The sequence below is a fragment of the Odocoileus virginianus genome, chromosome 21 (genome assembly GCF_023699985.2).
Source record: "Odocoileus virginianus isolate 20LAN1187 ecotype Illinois chromosome 21, Ovbor_1.2, whole genome shotgun sequence".
Classification (NCBI taxonomy): Eukaryota; Metazoa; Chordata; class Mammalia; order Artiodactyla; family Cervidae; genus Odocoileus; species Odocoileus virginianus.
The window spans coordinates 8979882-9006457 of record NC_069694.1 but is presented as its reverse complement, the minus strand read 5'-3'; the positions used below and the strand labels follow the sequence as shown (position 1 = coordinate 9006457).

The following is a 26576-nucleotide window of genomic DNA, read 5'->3' as shown; positions in this document are numbered from 1 at the left end:
TATACTGTATATGTTTTATGTGGATATTTGTTTTCACTCTCTCGGGTGTGTATTTGTATGTTATTGTACCTTAGTCATCCAGCACAGTTCAAGACTTATGGTAGATATCAACTGATTGATTGCAAGCTAAAAGCAACCGTAATCTCCGAAAAGGTTGTCCTCCATCAAGGAAAACTTTGCGCACTTGACTGCAGCTCTCCTGTGTTTGATCCCCATTGTCTGCACTCATCCTTCCAGATAGTTAATAGTCATCTGCTTTTCCATCACTGTTAGTGCAGGAAGCAGCCCGCTGCTCATGTGCTCAGAAAACATCATCTGGGGTCACTATGAAAGGGCATGTGCTTGAAATAACAAAATGAAATATTTTGGAAACCGTTGATTTGAAACAAAGCGTATGCCCATCAATTTTCCCCTGATGAGGACTTCAAAGAAGTACAGCATTAGTGAGATCCCTTGGGCTCTGTTCTCTTCACCTGACAGCACCCACGTGGACACAGTAATGGATGCATGCTTCCAGCTCTCTCGTTACTTTCTGTGTTTTGGAAGAGTGCTTCCGTAGTTAGATAAACAGCTAGGTAGGCAGATAAATTCCTCTGAATGTGTAGTAAATTCTTTTGACTGGATGTATAGTATACAAGATGTAAAGATTAATAAAATGGATATAGGTGTGCCTATTAACCCAGCGTAAGAAACAAAATATTAACAAAACTGCTGAAATCTTTCCACCTTCTCCAGTGAATCAACCATACTGAATTTTGCAATAATTTTGTTATAATTTTACTACATTTTTGTGCATTTCTAAATAGTATATTTAGTTTTATATTACCTTGAATTTTATGTAAACAGTATCCTATGGTTTGTATTTGTCTGCCACTTGCTTTTTTTCACTTTATTTTATACTTGTAAGATTAATCCATATTGATACATTTCACTTTAGTTTACTTGTCTTCATTACTCTGTTTTATGTAATTACTACAAATTATTTGTCCTTTATTGATGTCAGACATTTGGATTCTTCACCTGTTTTGCTATTACAAACAATTCAATATTATGAACATTCTTATAGAAATCTATGGAATGTGCCTTTTTCTAAGTGCACTTGGAAACACATACAAGAGAAATGTAACTGCTGGGCCATGAGGTATTTTCATCCTTATAAGTTAACGGTACATTATTTTCCAAGGTGGTTATACTAGTTTGTGCCACTAGTGTGTTAGGAGTTCCCATTGCTCTATATTCCCACTAACTCTTGACACTGTCAGGCTCTGGAATTCCGCTAGTCTGATGGCTGTGAAATAGTACCACTACCAGCTAGTCACTGCCACATACTAACTACCCCCAAAATTTAGTATCTTAAAACAATACCCATATGGCAAAAACCACTACAATATTGTAAAGTAATTAGCCTCCAACTAATAAAAATAAATGAAAAAAAAAAAAAAACAATACCCATTTATTATTTCTCAGTAGTCAAGCATTGGCAGGGTGTGTCTCCTGATAGGACCAGGATAGGACCAGGCTCTGTTTATTTCTCCTGGGCTTTCACCAGCCCACTGGCCATCAGTGCCTTGGCTAGACTAGGATGGCCTCATGATTTAGCTCTGTTCTGTGGCTCTCTCATGCTCTAGTCTAGCAAAGTTTAGCTCTCATGGTCTAGCAAAGTTTAGACCTGTCCTCATGGTAAGATAAAAGAGCAAGAGAAAGAGCAGAAACACACAAGTGCTTATACAAGCTCTGCTTGCAATAGGCTTGCTATTGTCAAGTTGAACACGGTCAAGTCCAGACTCAGTAAGAAGAAAGTACCAAAGAGTGTGGACACAGCAGGCGTGAAAACTTGGGGCCATTGGTACACTCAACCCTCCTAAGTGGTTTTAATATACATATGGTTTTATATGTATTTCCTCAAATGTAGAGGTTAAATCTCTTTTCATATGCTTATTATTCATTTGTGTTTCTTCTTCTGAAATGCCTCTCCTTGCATTTGTTCATTTTTATAACAAGAGTTTGTCTTTTTATTTATTCAGAAGAGATTGTTATTATTATTACCATAGACGTTAACCCTTTATCCGGTTATCTACGTATTTCAAATCTTCCAATTTCTATCCTTCTTTTTACTTTTTTCTTTACTACAATAAATTGGTAGTTTTTTTTCTTGTGTTTTTGGTGTACACGTATTTTTTTAATATCTTTTTTGTGACATATTTCTATATTCTAAATATTCTCTTCTAGTATTTTTAAAGTTTTGCTTTTCACATTTTGGTGCTTAACATACAAGGAATTAATTTTTGTATCTGTTATGAATGAGATCCAACTTTCACTTTTTCCCATAGGGAAAAACTCCAGATCCTGGCACCATTTATGGAGTACACTCTTCTTTGCCCACTGATCTGACCTGCTACAGCTATCATATATCAAGCTTACACCAGCATTTTATTTATACCTGAGTTTCTATTCTGTTCCACTGATCTCTTTCTCAACATCCATACCAGCATTATGGTGGTGGTAGTTTATTCACTAAGTCATGTCTCACTCTTTGCAACCCCATGGACTGTGGCCCACTAGACTCCTCTGTCCAGGGGATTTCGTAAATGAAAATACTGGAGTAGGTTGCCATTTCTTTCTCTGGGGGAATCTTCCCAACCTAGGGATCTGCATTGCAGGCAGACTCTATGGCTGAGCAAGCAGCGCTATACCCTCTAATTACTGCAACTTTGTACTAAGTTTTGATATTTATTATAGCAAATTTCCACTCAACTTATTTTTAGCAATTTGCATTTTCATTTAAGTTTTAGTATCAGATTTTCAAGAGTCATGAAAACCTATTGAATTTGGATTGAAACTGGAGGTTTCCCATAGATCAAATGTGAGGAAATATGACATACTTACCATGTTATGTCTTCTTTGCCATTACATGATTTAATTCTACATTTATTTAGGCCGTATTTTGTGTTTTTCAATAAAGTTTTATAATTTTCTTTCTGAAGATTTTGACCAAATTTGTTAGATTTTTTTCCATTTGTTGCTGTTTTAGTCTCTAAGTTGTGTCTGACTCCTTTGCAACTCCATGGACTATAGTCCACCAGGCTCCTCTGTCCATGGGGTTTCCCAGGCAAGAATACTGGCATAGAGTGCGATTTCCTTCTCCAAGGGATCTTCCTGATCCAGGGATCAAACCCATGTCTCCTAAATTGGCAGGCTGACTTTTTACCTGTGAGCCACCTTAACCAAATTTGTTAGTTTTTTTTCATAGTTACCTTAATTTTCTTTCTGTGGCTATTGCAAATTCTTTTATTTTCAAGTATGATTTTTTTAACTGTCACTACTATATAAAAATATAACTATTTTTATAGTTCCTTGTGAGTTTTGGTGCTTTTTGTTTGTGTGTGTGCAGATAATTATATTATGATTACAGTTTTGATTATAGCTTTGTTTTTTCTTTTCTACTCCTTATAACTTTTTAACTTTGTCTTATTATTCTGGTTCAACCTCTAGTCCAATGTTACATAAACTCAAAGTTGATAGTGGCATCTTTATTTTGATTTCTTGATGCTTAAGGGAGTGCTCCTAAGATTTTATTCCTATATCTTTCTTCTTTTCTTATTACATCACTGCTCCAATGGGTTGGTTCAGAATGCTGAAAAATATGAAGCAACCTCAAATGTAAAATATTTCTATTTAAAAATACTGAATAGAAGTGGTTTATTGATTTTTTTTTTTAGTATTTTCACAATTGCAAAACACAGTTGTGTTTTTTGTTTGTTTGTTTACATTTACCAGTTTATTATAGGATATGCTAAAGAATACAAATGAGCAGGTGAAAAGATACATAAGGAAGATCTCTCGGAGGGTCCCAAGTGCAGAAATTTCAGTTCCCTTAGAGTTGGGAGCATGGTTACTTCTCTAGTCCTCTCTAATTATTTTCTAAATTTATTTGACATGATTTTCACTTCAGAGTTTAATGCTCTTTTCTCCCATATTTTGCTTCATCAATTATCTAATATATCAAGGTTCAATTGTTTGCATAGCTCTTGTTTTTTCAAGCAATAAACTTTTTCCATATTCGTACACTTCCTTTCGTCTACCTGGTTGAATATAATAGTATGAAATTAGCATTTTCAAACATGTAAATTGTTTACTAAGGATTTAATCAAAGCAAGGAAGAAATAATTAATATTTGTTCATTATCTTCTATATGTGCTTTACACACATATATATTTATTATATATTGTTATATTATAAAATATCCATTTTAACCAATAACTTCTTAAGGTACTTATTGTTTCATATTGTATTAACTCTGAAATGTATCTTTGTTCATATTTTAACATCTCTGAAATTTGGATGCATTTTAAAACCAACATGATAAGAAAGCATATTACTACAGTTTACTTGGCTGCTTTTTTCTTAATGGTGCTTAAAATAATGGTGCATCTTATAACTCATGACATCTTTGATTCAATAGAACACAGTGTTTAGCAATTTCCAGATAAGAATCCTTGGCCTCAAAAATGTCAGGAATTTACCCAAAGTACACAGGTAGCAAATGCCATGAACCCAGATCTGTCTTACACGAAGAGTGCCCAATGTTTATGGCAATTAGAACATGTTTGTCCCAACAATAACAATTGCTAACTACCTTTCCAATAACTTTCATACCTGTTATCTAGTCTAATGATGTGTGTGCTTAGTCGCTCCTCATGTCCAACTCTTTGCAACCCCATGGACTATAGCCCACCAGGGTCCTGCTCCTCTGTCCATGGGCATTTTTCAGGCAAGAATACTGGAGTGGGTTGCCATGCCCTCCTCCAGGGAATTTTCCAAACTCGGGAATTGAGCCCAGGTCTCCCGCATTGCAGGTGGATTCTTCACCATCTGAGCCACCAGGGAAGCCCCCAGTCTAATGATACATGTTGTACATTTGATAAACATACAGTTTTGTTTTTGTTTTGTTTTGTTTTGGCCTCGTTGCCCAGTGTGTGGGATCTTAGTTCCCCAGCCAGGGATCAAATCTACGTCCCCTGCATTGGAAGCATAGAGTCTTAATCACTGGACAGCCAGGGAAGTCCCTATAAAAATACATTTTTAATAAGATGCTGGATTTAATAATTTATATCAAATGAGGTGCTTGTGCAACATTTTAAAAGTATTTAATCTCTCCAAGAAATTCACTCAGTGATGTCTGTTAAATATCTTCTATGCACTGGACATTTTTCAGGGAACTATGGGCTATCACAGCTATGGGCAAGATGGATAAGGCTCTTGCTCTCTTGGAGCTGATTGTTGAACCAGTAAAATAATTGCACCAACATTTCTTGAAAATTGGGAAAAATTAACTAAGAGTTAGGAAATACTCACTTAGTTGCCTTAGCTTAGACAATCCAGACAGAATATTCTAGTATTCAGAAGATATTAGTTCACTGACCCACCTGTCCAAATCTGAGCTTGAGAAGTTGTAGACATTTGTCAGGACCATCCAGTCCAAATATTGACCAGCAAGAAGAATGCCTGAGCTGCTCAACTGGGACTAGATACAAACGACAGAATAAAAATTACACAGTTTTCTAAGCCCTAATTAAATATATGTCAACACAATAGCTTGGTTTGGGTATCCCTGGACACAGACTCTGAAACAATTGATTCAGTTGGGAGTTCATCTCAGGAAATCCTGACAGGTCAACGGGAAGAGAGATAGGAAGCCAATAAATGATGTGTTTTCAAGTAAGTGTTGCCAGGACTCAGTTCTCCTGGGGACCGTGGGAGACAGTGAAGGGCCTCTCTGAGTCTTCTGCTGAGAGACAGGGGACCTGGGCTACACATCCACCATCTCCCATTGCCCATTGGTGGGAACCTGCTGGGCAACTTGTATGGGAGAGGTGGTGGGCTGTTAGTGGTGATGATGGTTAAATCCCCAGCACCCCTTGATACTCAAGAAAGCCCTTAGGGCTGAGACAAAGAGCTGCGAGTTCTGTAAGTTGAAATCTGGTAAGAAGTGCTCCAAGGGGATATGAATGGCGCTACATGCACATGCACCATAACTAACATATTGTCTAGTTCTAGAGCTCATCCCAAGTGTTTTCCATAAGAAAAGAATGGGAGGAAACAGATACGATTGAAGGCTTGTCTTCATTCCCCTTTAACCACCTTGTGCTGCATCACTTGCTGACCCCTTTTTGGCTTTTGCTGCAACTCAGGTACCAGGTTGTTTGCCCTGGAGAGGTAATACAAGGTATCACCTTGTAACATCCAGAGTTTCTCCCGGGGTTTCCTGATGGCTTGGTGGAAAAGAATCCTCCTGCCAAAGAAGGAGACACAGGCTCCACCCATGGTGCAGGAAGCTTCCACATGCTTCAGAGCCACAGAGCCGGGGCACCACAACTGCAGAGCCTGTGCTCTAGAGCCCAGGAGCCACGTCTCAGGCCCATGTGCTGCAGCTCCTGAAGCCCACACGCCCCAGACACCCTGCCCTGCTGCAAGAGAAGCCCCCTCAACGAGGAGCCCGCACGCCACAGCTAGAGAGTAGCCCCTGCTCGCCGCAACTCAAGAAGAAGGACAATCTAGAACAGCCAAAAATAAATAAAATTATATATTAAAAAAAGAATGCCCCTCCATCTGCATTTTCTCAATATCTTCACTGATGAAGTCTAAGAAGGATTGTTTGCCTCTGAAGAACCCCTCTCTCTGAAATGTCTGCACAGATATGGTTTTGCCCAGTCATTTTATTGTGGTTACTCCTGGAGTGGACACAAGAACAAAGTTATAACACCTACAGCTATGAGCTGTCTCTAGGACTATGTTTTAACATTCAATCTTCTATTTTATAGACAGATGGTATAACATAAGATTCCAAGGGCAGATTCTGACATCCAATAAATTGGTTAAATTCTGCATCTCCACACTCTCCTATGCCTCTTCTTTCTCTTAGAAAAGAGAAAATTATTATATCTCACAGAATGTCATGGGAGTTGAATTGGTTAACACTGTATGATGCTTAAAAAAATGTCTGACACACAGTTTGAGCTCAATAAATATTAATGATTTCTCAATGTGTCCCTGATTAGAGTTTATGCTTTCCTTTGATGTCAGGGTTTTTTTTAGCCTGTCATTTAGTAACTAGAGAGTAAATTCAATCACTCTACTATATTGTCATTAAGCAAAGCAAGAAGTTAAAGGAAATAACTTAATCACTTTGTCACACTCCATAACTAATTAGGGACTAAAGTCATTCTGAATTGATGAAAGACGATTATCTTAGAAAGCACCATACTACCTTTCACCTCTTGTATCAACAGAGAACTTGAAAAATGAGTTTGCACAGTCCTGAATTGCCTCTTTCCTCCTCCAGTGAGTCACATAACTTGAATTACCTAGTAGTTCATGTGAGGGAAAGAACAACTGCAAAAAGCTGGCAGTCTCCCAAACGCCTGGTGGCACAGTTGACATAAAAATATAGGTGTTTATGTGTGACGACATTATTGGGATCACAAAGTTTTCCTAAGATAAGCCCTGGCTAGTGAATGGCTCTCTTTCCTACTCTATCTGTGGGCTTGCCTTTTGTAGGGACTGGTTGCTTTCAGTAAAGAAACATTGTGGTTACAGCTCTCAGAGTTGACTTCCGTTCATTGGCTCACTTTTTATCCTCACGACAATCTGGTGAAGTACACAGAACCGGTAATTTTATACTCTTGCCTTACAGACCCATTCATTGTTGGGCTTAACACTGTATAGTTATTCACACTCAATCCTAAAAACAGGACCCTACCCACTTTTAGGGTCATTTGGATTGGAATCAGGAGGCTCCCTTTTCCTTACCCTATTAATCTTCCTGGAGACCAAAGCAAACTTAACAAAATAACAACAATAATAACAGAAAAAAAAAAAAGAAACAAAAACTCTATTGTGTTTGTACCTAACTTCAGTCAAATGTATCTAAGAAGCTTCCTCTCCTTTAAGATGTCTTAGGAGATCATCAAGGAACTTGAGCTAGTTCAAAAATTTCCAAGGGCTGTTTGTCCTGGAGGAGTGGAAGGAAAATACAGATAGGCAAACAGGCTTCCCTGTTGGGTCAGACAGTAAAAAATCCACCAGCAATGCAGGAGACCTGGGTTCGATCCCTGGGTTGGGAAGATCCCCTGGAGAAGGGAACGGCAACCCACTCCAGTATTCTTGCCTGGAGAAGTCCTTGGACAGAGGAGCCTGGTGAGCTACAGCCCATGGGGTCACAAAGAGTTGGACATGACTGAGGGATTGAGCACACACTAATATATACTAAATGTATTTCATGAGCCAGTGATTCCACTCAAAGGTATATATCCAAAAGATATTCACCAAAAAAGACTTATGATAATAGTCACAACTTTATTTAAAATAGCCTGAAACTCAAAATAAGTCAAATGGCTTATCAAAAGGGCCATGTATGAATAAATTATGATATAAGCATGGAAAACTATATAGCAATAAAAACTGAATGAACTACTGCTACGTGTTACAACATTGATGACTCTCATATACGCACTGTGTGATTCCATTTATGTAAAGTTCAAGAACAGGCAAAACTAAACTCTGGTGATAGAGGTCAGAAAAATGTTTATGATGGGGGGAGGAAAAGGTATTGTCCGGGAATGAGGGAGTCTTACTGGGTGTTGGAAGTATGTTATATGGTGATCTAGGTGATGGTTACACGGTGCATATATATATATATATATATATATATATATATATATAAAATTTCACTGAGACTTACACTATACAATAAAAATTGTATACAATCTTTATAATACAATTTACACTATACTAAAGATGCACCTTTACTGCATGTTATGTGTGTGTGTGCTGAGTCATGTCTGACTCTTTGCGACTCCATGGACTGTAGCCCACCAGGCTCCTCTGTCCATAGAATTTTCCAAACAAGAGTACTGGAGTAAGTTGCCATGTCCTTCTCTAGGAGATCTTCCCGACCCAGGGATCGCACCCCTTTCTCATCAAACCTCATACATTGGCAGGTGGATTCTTTACCACCGCCTCATGCACCTTTGCTACATGTTATACATCAATGAAATGCTTAAATGCACACAAAACACATATCACTGTGCCTGGCATATAGTAAATGTTCAGTAAATATTTGATATTGTGAACCCAGCTGCTTCCTGCAACAGTCTGAAGGACCGAGGTTGGCAAAGCACCCACAGTCTTAGTGTTTCCCAGTGGGGACAGTGTGTTCCTTGTGGGTTTAGGTTCTCTGAGTTGTTGAATGTCATTGGAAGAAGAATATGGAATAAGCAGCCTTTGCATTTTGTCTTCTGAGATACCGGCTTGATAAAGCTCTCAGGCAAATCTGTCTTACTCCCAAATGAACTACCCTCAGTAGAGGTCTCAGGAAGAGAAAACAGAACATAGAGTTCTGTTTAACAATCACAGGGTTGGGACTAGGAGATAAAAAGACCACAATACCTGTAACATTTGTTAATCTAGCACCTTCTCTAGAGTCACCCTTCCTCAGAAAACAAAACAACACTACCTGAGATGGTATATTTATTTTATGGGGAAGGTGGACGATTGACTGGCTAGATAGATCATCTACAGATGATGATGTAGGGTTTAGAAAATTTTTTTAAATTTATTTTTGGCTGCCATAGGTCTTCATTGCTTTGCCCAGGCTTTCTCCAGTTGTGGCAAGCAGGGGCTACTCCTTGCAGTGCACAGGCTTTTCATCGAGGAAGCTTCTCTCATTACACAGCCCAAGCTGCAGGGCGCATGGGTTTCAGGAGTTGCGGCATGAGGGCTTGGGAGCTGCAGCTCGCGGGCTCTCGAGTACAGGCTCAGTAGTTGTGGCACACAGGCTTGGCTACACTGCAGCATGTGAGATCTTCCCAGACCAGGGATTGAACCTGTGCACCTTGCATTGGCAGGTGGATTCTTATCCACTACACCACTAGGGAAGCCCTAAAATTTGGGGTTTTAAAGCTGGAGAAAGTCTTATTCACAGATGGATTCGTCTGATTGAGTTTCTTTGTCACAGGTCAAAAGGAAGCTACGATTACCAAAGCAGCCATCAAAAGCAGAAAGGAACTTATGGCCACATGGGTCAGGAAATTTACCAGTTCTTCCAGTGAGGATGGGATGAAGTTGGTTGACATGTTAGCAAACTGCCAATTTCTGTAGGAAATGTTTATCACTTGACTTGTATGTTTGGGGACTTCCCTGATGGTCCAGTAGTTAAGACTCCATGCTTCCAGTGCAGGGGGTGAGGGTTCAGTCCCTAGTCGGGGAATTAAGGTCCCACATGATGCACAGGATGACCAACAATTTAAAAAAAAGAACAAACCTATAAATTTGGCCTTACCAATGAATCACCCTTACTCAGACTCTGATGTCCTTCATGTGATAATTAACAGCTACATTGACTGTAAACTAAATGCTCCCCAGAAAATCTCAGTTCCCTAATTTTTCAAGACAAGAGCAGTCTGTCAAAAAAAAAAAAAAAAAAAAACATAATATCAAAGGAACCTGAAAAGATGAACATAAAATATTCATGGAGATGACTTTGATCCCTCCATAGTCTTTCTGTGTTCATCCTTGAAATCTCTATTTGCTCATTTCTCATATTCAAACCATCACTGAGTCCTAAATACACCTGGCATCCACCCTCTTCTCTCTATATCCACCCTCATAGCCTGTGCTTCCTTCATTTCTCACCTGGGTTATTTCAACGGTCTGCTCAGACAGGTTACATACTTACATCTTAGCTCTCACCTTTCTCTATCCTATACTACAACTGATGATTTTTTCAAAACACAAGTCTGATGGCTTTATCACTCCTGCCATCTGCCAAAGCACTTCAGTGACTTCCCATTGCTTTGAGAATAAATACCAAATCTTTATCACGATCATAGGCCCTGCATGATTTGGCCCCTGCCCACGTTTCCAACTTTATCTTGGACCACACCCTCCCCAGAACCCAGAATGTTCACATCACACCTTGCTTTCTCTTACTACAGGGCCTTTGAACATGTAGTTGCCACTACCTGGGAATATCTTTACCTCTCTCTTCACCTGAGCTTCCTTGGTGGCTCAGAGCAAGGTTTGATCTCTGGGCTGGGAAGATCCCCAGGAGAAGGGAATGGCTGGCTACTCACTCCAGTATTCTTTCCTGGAGAATCCCATGGACAGAAGAGCCTGGCAGGCTGCACTCCATAGAGTCACAGAGAATTGGACACAACTGAGCAACTAACATTTAGACTTTCCTGGTGGCTCAGACAGTATAAAGACTCTGCCTGCAATGCAGGTAACCTGGGTTCAATTTCTGGGTTAGGAAGGTTCACTGGAGAAGGACATGGCAACCCACTCCAGTATTCTTGCCTGGAGAATTCCATGGGCAGAGCTACAGTCCATGGTGTTAAAAACAGTCGGACACAATCAAGCAACTAACACTTTCATTTTTACTTACCTCTCCCTTTACCTAGTCAAATCCCATCTATTCTTCAGCTTTCATCTCAATCATCACTTATCAGGGAAGGCTTCCCTAACCTAATGGCACTTGCCACAATTAAGAAGTTCCTAGTTATTTGTTTGATTAATGACCAACCCAGTAGGATAGAGAGCAAGCTTCTTGAGGACAGAGATGATGTAATTTTTCCTCATCATTGTATCACCAATGCTTGGCATAGAGGCTGGCCTCTGAAGGTGTTCAATAAATAGTTATTTAACGAATAAATGCAAGAATTACTGAATGACCTTTCAAGGTAGAACAGCCAATAGCAATCTTCAGCCAGAATTTGGGCTCCTCTGATGCTATTTTAGAGGTAAACGTGCTTCAAGGACCCAAGAAGAAACATGACTCATGACCCAAAAAGCAGTGACTATGTCCCTGCTCTGAAAAGCACTGCCTGAAACTGATGAAGTAGTTCATCTAGTAAAGGAGTGCCCATGAAAATAAGAGACTATAATAGGATGCAAATGTGTCACATAGTAAAAATAGCCTCTGATGTTACATTGCATTGTTCTCCATTTTGTAAGAGACAGGCTCATCTTGAATGGAGAAGTGACCAACTGCCATTTTCTGAACCCGGCATCAGACTTTGTTTATTGTGATGATCACAGAATCAGAATGCTTGGTATACATACCCAGTGAGCAGTTCCTAGTGTTGAAAATAGAGCAGAGTGGACTAAGGGAAAAAGAAAGCCTAGAATCTATTTCAAAGCTAATATCATTTGGAAAAAGAATGGAGAAAGGTCTAGATGCAAAGTTGGAGAAGACTGAGCTAACTATATGAAAGAAGAATATTCTTCCACATCTCTAACATGTTGCTGCTGCTGCTGCTGCTGAGTCGCCTCAGTCGTGTCCGACTCTGTGCGACCCCATAGACGGCAGCCCACCAGGCTCCGCCGTCCCTGGGATTCTCCAGGCAAGAACACTGGAGTGGGTTGCCATTTCCTTCTCCAATGCATGAGAGTGAAAAGTGAACGTGAGGTCGCTCAGTTGTGTCCGACTCTTCACGACCCCGTGGACTACAGCCCACCAGGCCCCTCCATCCATGGGATGTTCCAGGCAAGCGTACTGGAGTGGGCTGCCATTGCCTTCTCCATCTCTAACATGGCTAGGCCCAAAAGAAGTAGGGAGGTGCTGATTATAATGGTTAAAATTAATTGAATAGATCAATATTAGAACACATCAGGTTAGAACACATCTACTATCAAAGGGTTAACATTTGCTGCAAGTTTCTGCTTAAACCTAAGACAGGAGATGCCTTGTGTTTTGAAATTCATCTGAAACCATGGAGATGCATTGGTAGTAAGATTACTTGAGTAATCTCTCAGAGTGACGATCTCTCTAGCTTCTGAGACTAATTGTCCTTGCCACTTCTCCCTATCAACACTAAAATATTGGAAGCCATTTTATTTCACTGGGAAATAAGTTTTATGTCTTAGAGAAAGCCACACAAGAAACCTTCTAGTCCAGGTCAGAGATACGTAGCATAGGTCACATCCACATGTGAGACTCAAAACCCTTTTGAGTCATGAGATTTTGTATACAGTTGGAGAGACTACAGTCAGAAGAGATGCTCAGTGCATAGAATGAGAACTCAAAAAATGGATTGTTCCAATATGGTATGGAGACTACGCAATTGTGCATCCAACACTGAAATCCAAACCATGACATCTGGAGACAGAGCATAATTAGGATAGTTGCTCAGCATCGTGATGCTTCTGTCAGCCTGATGAGTAGTTGTGGAACTGCCCATAGATTTGTGACACTTACCCCAGGGTGGGTAGGCTCAGCATGGCACAAGGTCTGCCAGCTGCCAATGCTTTTTTTCCATTATGACACATTCTCAGAATGCACGCTCTCTAAAAATTCAGTGTTCACAATGTTACCAAGGGGAACTCCAGTGCCTCTGGTGGTGTAGTGATTTCTGGTTTAAAATGTGTAGAATAGGGTCATCTCTGTACCCTAGATCAATCCCATCCCATTCTAGAGCCAATTATTCGGGACAAGGTCACAGTGGTAGAGAGAAACCAAGCAATAAAGACGGGGAAATGCTGAGCTACTGACTATACTCTACTTGAATCAGGAAAATGAGCCTGACGGTAGCAAGAAAAGTCAAGTTCATAGAGTCAGTGGGTACATTGGCAGATGCCAGGGGCCGGGGGCCGGGGTTGGGAAGAGGGAGTGAGGACTTCAATGGGGACAGAGTTTAAGTTTCAGGAAGGTGAAAAATTCAGGGGATGGACGATGGTGAGCGTTACACAACACGTGAATGTATTCAGTGCCACTGAACTATAGTTAAATATGGTTAAAATAGTATATTTTATATGCTATTATTATTATTTTTGCTATTATTGATGATCTGTTCAGAATCAGATGGAGTTACATCTGAATATTATCTTCTCAATTAAACACTATTAAGGAAATTATTTTTACTTACTTATACTCCAGCTTTACACAATAAATTCTAAAATAAGCTGTTAAACTCAGTGAAACAAAGGTTTCCAAAGGAAAAAAGAACTTGGGAGAGTAACAAGAGATAACTCCCATCGAGTGAAGAACAGTATATTCAAGAATTCAAGTAGAATCACTTTTAGTTTACTTGTTAGTTTCCTTTCCTAAATGAAAATCAAGCTTGCATCAATCTTTTAAACGCTAAGATTGTAAAGAAACCTTGACATTTTAACATAAGATATCTTTGTTAGACACTGATTTATTAATATATTCCAACCTAGATACAGTGGGGGTCTTTGGTTGCACTGTCCTAACCACAAATCCACAAATCAATTGATGGATTTTCCAACAAATAAATGTAAGCATATAGTAAGAGGCATAAAAATGTTTTTGAGCAATTCTTTCCACTTGCACTTGAGTTTCAACCATTTCCCTATGAACATACATTATACTGAACATGCTTCATTATTTGTTGACTGAAGTCTCAAAGTAATCACTTTACACTGAAGTGGACATTCTGGAGACCATGTCTAGACATCCGATTAGTCAACTAGAACATGGGGCTTCTTGGAACTCATCCCGGCCTGTGCTCTTTGCTCAGCCCCGGGTGAATCACAGCCTATCCCCAGAGTCACATTTTTCAGTCTATCAACTGGGACAGAACCCTGCCAGGCTTTTCATCTTCTGTTCAGTACAGCTCTCAGTGCTAGGCAAAAATATCATCTCTGAGGATTCTTGTGAGGTCTAAGTAGATGATGCTGAGAGGAAATGTGCTGTGTCAATAGATGTAAGACATTTATTATGATGAAACTGAAAATCATTACAGACGTACTGCAAACAAGTCAAAATGTCTAACTGCCTAAATATAAGTTGAATCTTCAGCAGAGCATCACTTTCCTGATTGCAAAAGTAATGCATGTTGGATTTGGAAAACTGTCAAGGTCAGGGGTAGGCAGAAGGGCAAAATAGGTGAAGGAGATTAAGAGGTGCAAACTACTAGATATAAAATAATTAAGTTACAAGGATGCAATGTACAGCACAAGGGATGCAGTCAATATTTTATAATAACTTTGGAGCATTATCTATAAATACTATATATTTTATATATAATCTATAAGGTCTTATATATTATATATTATATAATTTTATATAATAAAATATTATATAATTTAAAATACCAAATTACTACATTATACACCTGAAACTAATATAATCTTGTAAGTGAACTATACTTAAATTTTTAAAAAAAACTGTCACGATCATAAAAAACAAGGAAAGTCTGAGAAACTGTCACAGCCAAGAAGAGCCAAAGAAGACATGACAACTGAAAGTGATGTGGGACCTCAAATGGGATCCTGGAACAGAAAAGAATATATATTAGGTCTAAAAAGGAAGTCTAAAGAAAGTATGGACTTTAGTTAACAATAAGCTGTCAACATTGGCTCATTCATTGAGATAAAAGTGTTATCCTAACAAAAGATGTTACTATTAGGGGAACTGAGTTTGGAGGAAGGTATATGCTGTAGTTTTCAAAACTCTTCTATTGTAATCTAAATCTAAATGAAAATCTAAAACTCACCTTAAATTAAAAGGTTATTTTCTGAAAAAAGTCTAATGATAAAACCAATTTTAAAGATTTTATGTAGAGACAAAGGAGATGCTGGTTCCAAATCGGGAAAGGAGTACATCAAGGCTGTATTGTCACCCTGCTTATTTAACTTATATGCAGAGTACATCATGAGAAATGCTGGACTGGATGAAACACAACCTGGAATCAAGATTGCCAGGAGAAATATCAATAACCTCAGATATGCAGATGACACCACCCTTATGGCAGAAAGTGAAGAAGAACTAAAGAGCCTCTTGATGGAAGTGAAAGAGGAGAGTGAAGAAGTTGGCTTAAAACTCAACATTCAAAAAACTAACATCATGGCATCTGGTTCCATCACTTCATGGCAAATAGATGGGGAAACAATGGAAACAGTGACAGACTGTATTTTGGGGGGCTTCAAAATCACTGCAGATGGTGACTGCAGCCATGAAATTAGAAGATGCTTGCTCCTTGGAAGAAAAGTTATGACCAGCCTAGGCAGCATATTAAAAAGCAAAGACATTACTTTACTGACAAAGGTCTGTCTAGTCAAAGCTATGGTTTATCCAGTGGTCCTGTATGGATGTGAGTTGGACTATAAAGAAAGCTGAGTGCTGAAGAATTGATGCTTTTGAACTGTGGTGTTGGAGAAGACTCTTGAGAGTCCCTTGGACTGTAAGGAGATCCAACCAGTCCATCCTAAAGGAGACCAGTCCTGAATATTCATTGGAAGGACTGATGTTGAAGCTGAAACTCTAATACTTTGGCCACCTGATGTGAAGAACTGACTCATTGGAAAAGACCCTGATTCTGGGAATGATTGAAGGCAGGAGGAGAAGGGGACAACAGAGGATAATGAGATTGTTGGGTGGCATTACTGACTCAATGGACATGAGTTTGAGTAGATTCCTAGAGTTGGTGATGGACACGGAGGCCTGGCGTGCTGCAGTCCATGGGGTCGCAAAGAGTCAGACACGACTGAGCGACTGAACTGAACTAAAGGAGATGCTTACATCATAGCTCACCCAGCTAAGCTTGAACATCCTCCTGCACTAACTCTCTGTTCTGTCTCCACACTCTTCCTAGGAGTCTTCCCAACCAAGTGTCTGTTCTCCATATTCTCTGCCCCTCAATCCTCTATTCCCAGTCAATTCGTGTGGCTCCTAGAAACCCCCAAGCAACTCAGGTTTTGTCCTCAGCCTGCGCAGTCCACTAAGCAGAATCTATCTCCAAATTTACTGAACAGCAGTCAAACCTTGTTCCTCAAGCACGCTCCTTGGATAAATTCACATCCCTACCATATTCAGTTAAGAGAGATGTCCTTAAATGCTTTCGTTCTGACTCAGTGTATCGTTTCCAAATAAATTTCAAAACAACGCCTAACGTAAAAAATTTATGTGGAAGAAGCTCTTAAACTTAACCTCAAACAACGAGACAGCATCCAAAAGCCTGTAGGATTCCAGGAGATTCTATGAAGCTCAATTATCATCGCCATAAAAATTACAGAGTAAAGAAAGAGGCTCAGAGTACAGGCGCTTAATAAGCTGAGAGGCAAAATAGACGCCTGCCAAGAGGATACACAAAAGCAGAGCTCTGGGAAAAGGTTCCCCTTGAATTCTAGGCTCCTCACTGCCCAATTATCTGCTGATATCAGAGGCCACTTACAAAGGGTCTGAATGCTCCTCAGATGCGGTGATGGTTTCCACAGACTTGCCCACTCAGTCTCCTGATTCTTCTGAGTTAAACAACAAATAGGCACCTTAAAAAGAGTCAGGAATGCCTAGGGTGACCAGGAGACAGAGGTGTGAAATGCCCATGACCTTGGGCACATCCTCATTATTTCCTATCCACAATGAGTTCCGTAGGCAGAGAGGGAGAAACCTTAACTCTTGGAGTACACCACAGCAGGAAGGTCCTTTAATGGTTAACCAGCTAGCAGTATAAGTCAGTGATCCTGCCAGAAGAAAAACAATAGAGGGAATGACATTCTTCTTAAAAGAATCATTGTACCTGTTAACCAATGTGAGTGTGCCTTTGCAGAATGATTTGCAGTCTTCCGTCTTCAGTATCTTCAGGATACCTCTGTTTTAAGAGACAAACACACAGTTTTACTTGGTGCTGACCTTACAGTGAAGGCTGAGCAATCTGGAGCCTTCTCCGCAATCTTGGCATTTTCATGTAAGTCTCTACAGCTCACCTGTGTTCCCGTGCTGTTCTGTGCTTAGTCGTCCAGTTGTATCCAACTCTTTGCGACCTGGCCAGGAATGGGGTCTGGACTATAGCCCACCAGGCTCCGCTGTCCATGGAATTCTCCAGGGACATACACTGGGGTGGGTTGCTCTGCCCTCCTCCACGGGATCTTCCCGACCCAGGGATCAGACCCAGGTCTCCCGCATTGCAGGTGGATTCTTTATCATCTGAGTCACCAGGGAAGCCCCCTGTGTCTCCCAGCCTCCCTTTATTGTGACCTTAGAAGAAAACAGCCATCCTGGACTTCTGGAAGGCAGAGAAGGGGTCAGAGCAGTAGCCAAGAGGCATGCAGATCAGAAGTCGGAGAGCCAGCAGAGAGGCACGGAGCTCGCCAGTGGCCATCACGGCCAGAGCAAGGGCAGAAGCAGCCCTGGGGGCAGAAGCTATATGACAGGAGGAGGCCAGGAGAGGCTTGGAAAAGACCTATCCAAGAATCACTGTGAGCTGAGGAGAATTAGGGACCAGACCTAAAATCTTCAAAGCCCAAATTGACACACCACCCACCTGAAGAAATTCTGAATTTATTTTATCACTCTTCCTCCTATTGCATTACTTATGCAGTAAATAACAGACTTTAGGAGCTTTTAGAGTATTCACTCATTCCTTTCTTAAAAGACTCATCAGAAATTTCCTGATGGGAAGAGTACCAAGAATGTGGAGTCATGTTTTAAAACTGCCACAGGAGCTTTTGATATCAATTCATAGCTCTGAGCTGTCAGCAAGAAGTGTGACTCCCCTGATGTTGCTACGCTCTAAGGAAGCCAAGTCACATGGAGAGGCTGAGTATAAGCGCTACAGTGAACAATCCTAGCTGGGTCCATGCTTGGGCCATCGCAGGATGCTTAGTGAAGAGACCATCGTGAGAGTACATCCTCTGGCTCCAGCTACTCCAGCCTTCACCCATTCAATTTACACACCCTCCCCCCAATTTGACTCACTCCACCCGAGACTCCGGACATCTTGAAGAAGAGAACAGTTGTTTTTGCTGTGCCTTTTTTGAATTCTTAGCCCACAGGATCCATGAACTTAACAAAAATGACTATTGTTTTAACACCAACAGTGTGATGTGGTCTGTTACTCAGCAACAGGTAACCAGAGCCATTACTCCGTACCAGGCACTTATTCTGTACCAACACTCTACATGTGTTCTTCAATCCTTACAATGCTGTCAGGTGAGGAATATTATATATATGAGAAAACTGAGGCTTAGAGAAGCAAGATTACACCTCGGGAAGTGAGGGTGGCAGGGTTAAGTCCCATGCCCATTCAGATCTGAAGCTGAGGCTCTTAGCCCCTCCAGGGGCCAAGGGAAATCCTTCTGATCAGAAAGGAGAGAGGTGGAGAAGGGTGGTGGCCCTAGCTTTCTCCAAAACATGTGCTGATCTTCTACCTTAATAAATGTTAACATTAAGTGCTTCATTCTCTTCAATATTTCTCTTCTGAATTCTAAATCTTCCCAAAGATGAGAGATTGCTGTTATTCAGTCGCTAAGTTGTGTCCGACTCTTTGTGACCCCATGTACTGTAGCCTGCCAGGCTCCTCTGTCCATGGAATTCTCCAGGCCAGAATACCGGAGTGGGTTGCCATTTCCTTCTCCAGGGATCTTTCTGACCGAGGGATCAAACCCAGGTCTCCTGCATTGCAGGCGGATTCTTTACTGTCTGAACCACCAGGAAAGCCCTTGCTTACTGAGGATGAGTCTAAATTTCTTCTCTATTTTGTTCTACTAACTTACTAACACACATAGCAGAGAAACCAGTGTGATAGAAGTATGTTAACAGAAATGGAATAGAGATGTCAAAGCAATATTAGTAAGCTCAGGAGGCTTATTAACTCTTATCCAAAATAATTCATCTCATTAGCCTCCAGTGTTAACTAATCATTCTGTAAAATTTTAGCTAAGTTTATATTATCTTTGGATGAAGCAATATTTCACAGACCAGTGCTGTTGCCGACAGCATCGTGAGCAACACTCCTTGAAGCAGTTAATCACACTCAGATGATCTGCACCAGTAGGTTTGGGGCACAATAAAGGAATACATGTATTAATGAACTAATTTCAACTATTGTTACCACTCCCCACAGTTAATTAAACCTGAAGTGACAATATGGAGCAGCAGCTGGTGTATTGTGACACTCAGAACTATACTGAGCGCAAATATACTGGGTCTTGAAAATGTTTCTTCATGCTGTAACTATAGACAGGGTCTTGGCTTGTCTAGTTATTATATAATCAAAATGGCAAAATTAATTGATATTATTTTAATTCTTAATTATTCTCATTATAATTCTAGAACATAATTCAGCAGGAAAGCACCTGTGTTTAAAACAATGACAAGGCTTTCTGAAAAAATGATGGTGGGTGCCATATTCTCCACCTATAATTAATAATATGGTATTGGGCTTCCATGGTGGCTCAGAAGGTAAAGAATCTGCCTGCAATGTGGGAGACCTGGATTCAATCCCTGGGTAGGGACGATCCCCTGGAGAAGGGAATGACAACCTACTTTACTATTCTTGCCTGGAGAATTCCATGGACAAAGGAGCCTGGTGGGCTACAGTTCACGGGGGTCACAAAGAATTAGATGTGACAGAGCAACTAACACATATATTGTACACTTCAAAATATGCTAAGTGGATAGCTCTCATGTCAAGACTTCTTAACACATACACACACATACACACACAAACACACACACACCCTTAAATCCACACAAAAAAATTATTTGGAAATAATAATTATGCTTAATACCTTGATTTTGCTGGATGTTTGCCTATGTGCAACTCATCAAAATGTATACATTAAGTATGTGAAGTTATCCGTATGTCAGCTATCATCAATAAAGCTTTTTCCATGGTTTGTTGTGATCGCACAGTCAGAGGCTTTTGTGTAGTCAATGAAGCAAAAGTAGATGTTTTTCTGGAATTTCCTTGCTTTCTCTACGATCGAACAAAGGTTGGGAATTTGACTTCTAGTTCCTCTGCCTTTTCCAACAAACTGAAAAATTCTTAAAGAGATAGGAATAGTGGACCACCTTACCTGTCTCCTGAGAAACCTGTTTGCAGGTCAAAAAGCAGCATGTCGAACCAGACATGGAACAACAGACTGGTTCAAAATTGGGAAAGGAGTAAGACAAAGCTCTATATTGTCACCCTGCTTATTTAACTTCTATCCAGAGTACATTTTGTGAAACGCTGGACTGGATGAATCACAAGCTGAAATCAAAATTTCCTGGAGAAATATCAACAATGTCAGATACGCAGATGATACCAATCTAATAGCAGAAAGTAAAGAGGAACAAAAAGTCCCATGATGAAGATGAAAAAGGAGAGTTAAAAAACTGACTTAAAAGTCAATATTCAAAAAACTAAGATCATGGCATCTGGTCCCATCACTTCATGGCAAATATATGGAGAAACAGTGGAAGCAGTGACAGACTTTATTTTCTTGGGCTCCAAAATCACTGCAGATGGTGACTGCAGCCATGAAATTAGAAGATGCTTGATCCTTGGAAGGAAAACTATGACAAACCTAGACAGTGTATTAAAAAGCAGAGACATCACTTTGCCAACAAAGGTCCACATAATCAAAGCTATAGTTTTTCCAGTAATCATATACAGATGTGAGAGTTGGACCATAAAGAAGTCTGAGTGCTGTAGAATTGATACTTTCAAATTGTGGTGCTGGAGAAGACTTGAGAGTCCCTTGGACATCAAGGAGATCAAACCAGTCAGTTCTAAAGGAAATCAACCCTGAATATTTGTTGGAAGGACTGATGCTGAAACTGAAGCTCCAACACTTGGGCCACCTGATGTGAAGAGCCAACTCATTGGAAAAGACTGATGCTGGGAAAGATTGAAGGCAAAGGGAAAAGGGGGAGGCAGAGGATGATATAGTTAGATAGCATCACTGACTCCGTAGACATGAATCAGAACAAACTCTGGGAAATGGTGAAGGACAGGAAAGCACAGCATTGCGGTCCATAGGGCCACAAAGATCTGGACATCAGATCTGAGCAACAACAGAAACAGCAAAAGCTTTTTAAAAAGATAAGTAAATAACTTGATTTTAATGTAAAGAAGAAATAAGAAGATTCTCAATGAAAGCAATTAGTTTTGAGAAAGATGGTTTCTCATGCTAATGAGATACATGAATCAGGAAGAACTGATTCAATAGCTGAGACATTCATGGCTCGGATATTTTATTAAGCATAAGTAGGAGAAATTTCCTGCAGGTTAAACTACTAATGTTAATTATTCATATCACCTGCTAATAGGAAATTTTAAATTGAACTTTTGGTCGTAAGAACTCAATGTAAATAATTTAAATGACTTTCATCTTTAACATACATTTGATGGTTATTTTTTTCAAAATAATATACATACGAATCTGGTCCTAAAGTTTAAAAGCACTTCACATACATCGTCTTTGCATCATTATATAAAATATTTCTCTGCACATGCTGCTTAGTAGTTCAGTCGTATCCAAAGCTTTGCGATCCCACGGACTGTAGCCTGCCAGGCTCCTCTGTCCATGGAATTCTCCAGGCAAGAATACTGGAGTGGGTTGCCATTTCCTTCTCCAGGGGATCTTCCCAACCCAGGAATCGAACCCAGATCTCCTGCCTTGCAGATTCTTTACCTGAGGGAGGCAGCTAGCTCTCTGAGAGAGGAAGCCAAACCAGAAATTGCCTCAGTTTTAGCGTCACTCTCATGCATGCCACTCAGCTGTTTGCCTTCACAAGTTGTTAGTCTTTCTTCTCCCATCTGCATTCTCTCATGCGGGGATTATCGTTCTTGTTTCACAGAGACCTAAACAGATCCATGGTGGCCAGTGGGGTTTTCTGTTTGTTAGTGTTTTAGAGCTTCTCCACAGTTTGTGTTTAAACCAAGACCTTCTAATTCAGAGGTCAAGACACTTTCATCCTCACTTGGTGATCCTGAGAAATCCATACTAAGCATTCATCTGAAGATGTAAAATGCTTTACCCTGACTACCTCACTCATCTTTATAATGAAAATAGGCGTTTTATGTGCACTCATGATGAGCCAGCAAGACAGTATAACACACAGTTCATTTTCTCTGCAAATGATCAACAGGATCACTGGGGGAAAGCCCTGCTGTTGATATCGATGGAGTTACAACCCCAGAACTCATGGGGGGGTCATTCAATATTTCAGTTCAGATAACAAGTTCACTGATCTCCTACTAAGTGCTAATGCTCTATCAAAACTCGGAGAAACAACAACAAAACAAACAGAAATTACTTCTACGATTAAGGATACGGAACTCTGGGTGTGTTTAAAAACAGAGGCCTCGTTTAGGCAGAAGGCCACGGTCTGACCAACATGAGAGCCCTCAAAATGGGAGATGCTGGAGGGTTTACAGGGTTGGCAGTGCGCGTGTCTGGATGTTGCCCTGGTGACGGACACAATACTTCTTATACTTTTCGACTGTGGCTTCACAATAAACATCATTATTAATGTGCTTCAAACGTGTCAAGGCTTGAAAATATACACCTAAGTTCAGAGGCAGATGTCGTTTAGAATTGGGCTTTTAAAACTTACTTTATAGAAGCATTTTGATCGATGAGTTCCCTGCTGCCAAGAAACCACACAGGAAGTCACAGACGGATGGCAACAGCAGAAGCTCCAGGAAGCGCATAATGATATTCCACATGGCATATGGTGTGGGGTTCATAAAAGTGGTTCTAATGGCCAGAAATGAATTAACCAGCAGTCACAGGGGAATTAAGTCTTCTTCCGTGACCTTTATGGCCATGCAGGACTTCATTACAAATCAGCACACAACATACCAAGAATAACAGTGGCAGAGTCTGGGAGAACAAATGCAAAGTTAAACCAAAATGAAATGCAAATCAAGCCATCAGCTGCAGAGCCATGAACCCTTACCAGGTGAGCAGAGCAAGCTTCGAGAGCCAAGCAGCTGTGTGGAGAGGTGCTGACATTCTATAGAAAGAGAATTGGAATTTGAATATGGGAGCAATATTTTAACTTAGGGCTGAGCAAGCCACAGCTCACAAATGAAACAAGGCCCGTGGCTTGGTTTTGTTCCACCTGCGAGTTTACATTTTTAAAGGGTTGAGGAAAACATCAAAAGGAGAAGAATATTTCACAACCCATTAAAGTCGACTGGAACCTCTAATAGATTTGCAAAACTTCCAGTCGTTTTATTGGACCACAGCCATGCTCGGTTTTAGGTATTGGCCACGGCTGCTTTGTGCTGTGACCGCAGAGTTGAGAAGTTATGATGGAAACAGTCTGGCCCGAAAAGCCTACAATATTTACTCTCTGCCATTTTCAGAAAAATGTATGCACTTCTGTGCTAGTTCTACACCAACAATGTGCAAATGAGAAATGGAGGCATGCTATGTGGAGACTTCTTCTACTAAGGACAGTGCCCTCAGAGCAAGGACTTGTCTTCACCGGGTTACGCTTCCAGAGCCCGCTTGATTGTCTTTGCTCGTGTTGAACTGCCCTCGCTCTGAGATCGTGAACTCCGTGTAGGTAGGTAGGTAGGGGCCTGCGGCCTTCACTGCTGTGTCCACCCTGGGGCTCAGCTATATTTGCCGAGTGAAATGATCTCCTTCAAAAGCCTCTTTACTGGACTTCCCTGGTGGTCCAGTGGGTAAGAATCCACCTGCCGATGTAGGGTACACCGGTTCAATTCCTGGTCTAGGAAAATTCCACATTCTTCGGGGTAACTAAGCCCACGTACCACAGTTACTGAGCCCGCATCCTAGAGACTATGCTCCACAACAAGAGAAGCCACCGAAAAAAGAAGCCCAAGCACCACACACCTCACCTGGAGGTAGGCCCCACTCGCTGCGGCTAGAGAAAGCCCGTGTGCAAAGACCCAGTGCAACCAAAGTTACATAAACAAGTAGGCAAGAGCTAGCAAATGCTTTAAAAAATAAAAAAGACTCTTTACTACTTCCACTGTGATCTTCCTAATGTTAAAAGTGGTTTTCTCATTATATTGTAAGTGTTTACATTAGCGGAGAAGGAAATGAGTATACCCTGACGTGGCACACACTTAGAAATGTACAAAGTGAAGTGAAGTCGCTCAGTCATGTCCGACTCTTTGTGACCCCATAGACTGTAGCCTACCAGGCTTCTCAGTCCATGGGATTTTCCAGGCAAGAGTACTTGAGTGGATTGCCATTTCCTTCTCCAGGGGACCTTCCCGACCCAGGAATCAAACCCAGGTCTCCTGCATTGTAGGCAGACGCTTTACCGTCTGAGCTACCAGGGAAGCAAAAGGTATATGATAAAAAGGTAGTTTTCCTCTTATTCAGTCGCCCAACCACTCAGTTTGGAAGACAAATGCTGCTATTGGTTTTAGTTTTACGTGCCTCCTTGAGGAGGAATTCTATGAAGAAATAAACTTAAAATGCATTCTTTATTTTAGCCCATGTTAGCATATTGTACCTGCTGTTTTGTACCTTGTTTTCTCCCCCCCCAAACTTTAAACTTCTTCTTTTGTATGAGGGTATCGCCGATTAACGATGTGGTGGTAGTCTCATGTGAACAATGAAGGGACTCAGCCATACATATACGTACATCCATTCTCCCTCAAACCCCCCTCCCATCCAGGCCACACGTAACATTGAGCATTACAATAACATTGTGCTATACCATAGGACCTTGTCAGTTATCCATTTTAAATATAGCAGCATTGTACCTTGTTTTCTTAGAGCACATTTTGGAGCCTGTTTTATACTAAAATATAAGGTGGCTGTCAAGTCTAGAAACATAAGGAAGGAATATGTTTTTGAGAAGATAGCATATTGATATGTAAAATATGATAAAAATAACATGTCTGTTTCCAGACTTTGCAGCCAGGCAGTATATTAATTGGGATAAAAGTCTCTACGTGCGTTTTAAAATTCCCTCAGTAGTTTCCTCCTTTCTCTCTTGGTTGGTCTCCTCCTGTGGCTGGTTGCCCCCCACTTTGGGATCTGCATCCAACACCACCACAAGGCACGGGTCCCAGCTTCCCGGGTGCTGCTGAGGGCCAGACGACATCACTCTGCCAACTGAAAACAAGTAATGGGAGGAGCCAAGCAGTAGACTTCTCCCTCCTTTCCCTCATCCACAGACTGCTCTGAAGCGCTGTGTCCCTCACAATCATGATCTGGTCAGCGTGGTCACACACAACACTGCCCTTTCTCTTGCCTTACTTCCCATTAGCTTCACCCTCACCATTCTGGGCTTGTACCTCTCAGATAAATTATTAGCTTTGCTTTCTAGGGAATCTGATCTCAGACACTATGGATTTGCTTCATTCTTTTTTGCTTTTTAATTTTTTTGGAAATGAGAATTTAATTTTTATTTATCTTTTAAATTAAGATTTAAATTTATTTTTTAAAATCGATTTCAAATATAACAGTGTGTACGTATCAATCCCCAACTCCCAGTCTATCCATCCCCAATGCTTTTTAAATGGCCATGTATATGGTTTTTCATTTACCTATATAGAAAATTTATTTAATCAGTCTTCCATTGGTGGACATTTTGGTCATCTCTAATCTTTTTGCAGGCATGAATATTTAAAATATTAATTGCCTTTGGATCTCTGTGTTATCACAATCATCTCTTATTTGATGGTATTATATCACTACATTATTATTTTTATTAAAAAAAAAAAACAGCTAAACACTTTTAGAAGAATCTGGCACTTTCTTTCCCCCAGGGACTCGTTTCTGCCACTCTTAACTTTAAACCTCAAGAGCCATCAATACTGAACTGCTTGTAATTCCCAGAGCTCTCTTAAATC

General features: G+C 40.5%; 1 long non-coding RNA gene across 1 annotated transcript; it reads right to left on the bottom strand.

The window, feature by feature from the left end:
- Positions 1-3768: 3768 nt before the first annotated feature.
- LOC139030260 (uncharacterized) lies at positions 3769-13306 on the bottom strand. Its single transcript, XR_011482566.1, has 3 exons — positions 13256-13306; positions 5427-5524; positions 3769-4082 (listed from the first exon to the last, which is right to left on the bottom strand). It is a non-coding gene; the product is annotated as an uncharacterized lncRNA (long non-coding RNA).
- Between the last annotated feature and the right edge of the window lie 13270 nt (positions 13307-26576).